Source organism: Urocitellus parryii, unplaced genomic scaffold (genome assembly GCF_045843805.1).
Source record: "Urocitellus parryii isolate mUroPar1 unplaced genomic scaffold, mUroPar1.hap1 Scaffold_4045, whole genome shotgun sequence".
In the NCBI taxonomy this organism is placed as follows: domain Eukaryota; kingdom Metazoa; phylum Chordata; class Mammalia; order Rodentia; family Sciuridae; genus Urocitellus; species Urocitellus parryii.
This window is the reverse complement of record NW_027553625.1, coordinates 30,830-33,067: the sequence shown is the minus strand read 5'-3', so window position 1 is coordinate 33,067 and position 2,238 is coordinate 30,830. Positions and strand designations below refer to the sequence as shown.

Below are 2,238 nucleotides of genomic sequence, written 5' to 3'. Positions count from 1 at the left end.
GGCCAAGAGAGGCACAAGGGAGAAGGAGAGATGGATGAGCAGAGACACACACAGACATCTGCTGCTCTGATGAGAGAGAAAGAGAGAGACAGGCAGAGAGACAGACTCAGGGGACCCTCAGGGAGGAAGGCAGTGGGAAAGGGGGCAGAGACTCAGGAGGGACCTTGCGGAGGTGGTGCAAAGAGAGACGGACCCAGGCAGAGACGCTGGATGGACTCTCCCACTCCCAGGATCTGGGTGGCAAGGTTCTGCTTGTGTGGCAGGAACGGGTGGGGGAGCGGGCCCCGCGGGTGGGCCCTGTGTTCTGGGGAAGGGCAGGTGTCCCCCCCACCCCTCATCCTGAAGGCCGAGGGGTGGGGTGGGTCGGTCAGGGTGCACAGGGAGGGTCGTGGCCTGGACCTGGCTCGGCTCCCCGCCGGGTCTCATGCAGAGAGTGTCCTAGCAGCTTCCCTGGGGAGAGCCAGGCCTGTGGGCCTTGCTGCAGGCGCTGGGCGCTGTTGGTCGGGAGGGACACCTCCGGACCGGCAGCCCGGCCGGGGGGGGGTCTCGGCCTGTCTCTCTGTCGGGGCCACGCAAGTTAAAAGTGTGTGTGGGAAGGGGGCGCAAAAGCCTACAGCACCCGGTATTCCCAGGCGGAATCCCATCCAAGTACTAACCAGGCCCGACCCTGCTTAGCTTCCGAGATCAGACGAGATCGGGCGCGTTCAGGGTGGTATGGCCGTAGACGGTGAGGGCCGCCCGGGGACGGGACGCCTCAAGAGCCTGCTCCGGGTTCCACCCTTCAGTCCAGGGGAGGGGAGGGGGGTGGAGGGGCGGAAACGGAGCGGGTGGTCGCAGGGGGCCTCCCTCGCCCGCCCCAGAACAGCGCAGCCCAGCCCAACTCAACTCAAGGCTGGGGGCTCTCACGCTCCGACCTGCCTGACTCGACCGCCAGCGGCAGCGGCCCCGGGGGTCCTGGGAGACTGGGACTGGCTGAGTCCCGCCTCCAACACCGACCCTCTCCACCTGGCTCCAGCTACCCGGAGCCCCGCCGATCGCCAACAGGACACCCACCGCCCCGGCCCGGACTGGCGTGGCCTGGTCTCCTCCGCCCCTCCTCGCCAAGCCCCAGGCTCCCCCCTCCCCCTCCCCCCTCCCCCTCCCCCCCGCCCCGCCAGATCCCCGGGGGGGGGCCCCCACCGCCACGCCCACCGCGCCCTCTGCCAGGCGCAGAAGCCCAGAAGCCCAGAAGCCCCCGGCCGCCGCAGTGTCCCGCGCGCGAGAACCTAGCCTAGCCTAGCTGGGAGCCCAGAGAGCCAGGGGCAGAGACGCGAGCGGGCACCCACCTCGGACACCCCAGGGACCCTGACAGAGGCCCAGCGCCCCAGGCGGAAATGCAGTCGGACTGGGCCAGGGCCAGCCGCCGGCCACACACAACCCCTGCGCGTGCCTGGCGCGTGGAGCCACGCACAGGGAGGGCAGGAGGGAGGAACACACGCACGGACTCACAGAAAACCGGGCAGAGGGTGGCCAGGGGGCTGCGGCCCGCTGGCTCCCAGTCGCGGCGGCCAGGCTCAGAAGTGCGCCGCTGGGGCGGTGCCTCGCCCTGAGTTTCGGGCCCACTCTGCAAAGCACCGCAGAGTCACTCGGTTCGGACCGAGTGCCGAGGTCGGAGGGCTCAGTCAACGTCCAGCACGTGCACAGCACCGCCCTGAGGAAGGGCAGAGACCCCTCGGTCCAGTGGCGGTGCGGCCGGAAAGGACCGCCTGTGGAAGAAGCACCCTGATTCAAACCCCCGTCGGAGCTTAGCCGGCGGCCTCACCAGATGGGAAGCCCCCTCACCTGCAAGCATTGCGGGGGGTGGGGGTGGGGGTGGGGGAGGGGGGGAGGGAGGGGAGCAGTGGTCGCTGGGACGCGCGCCCACCGGGTGGTCAGGCCCTGCGTCTTGTCCCGTCGTCTCCAGGTGGACGGGTCGCCTCGACCAAGGGGCCTCTGCCTCCCTGTCCCCAGCGGCAGGGCTTCGGCACCCCTTGGCCCCTGGTCCTCCCGGGCAACCCCTGGCCCTGAACCGCTTGATTGCTCTGAAGGCTGCTTCCTCCTCTTCCAGGAGCGCCTGCCCTCCTTTGCCATCTGCTCTCTTGCTTGGCTCTCAGCGCAGACTCCCAAGACCCTGTGGCCTCCTCGGCCTTCTCTCAGCCTCTGCCGAGCACACACCCTGGAAGTGGTGCGCACACTTCAAGGGTGATGTGCGAATCCATT

The 2,238-nt window shown here is 69.1% G+C and overlaps 1 non-coding gene across 1 annotated transcript; it reads right to left on the bottom strand.

The window, feature by feature from the left end:
- Positions 1 to 607: 607 nt before the first annotated feature.
- LOC144252355 (5S ribosomal RNA) lies at positions 608 to 726 on the bottom strand. The gene has a single exon (XR_013342966.1). It is a non-coding gene; the product is annotated as a 5S ribosomal RNA (ribosomal RNA).
- Positions 727 to 2,238: the final 1,512 nt, after the last annotated feature.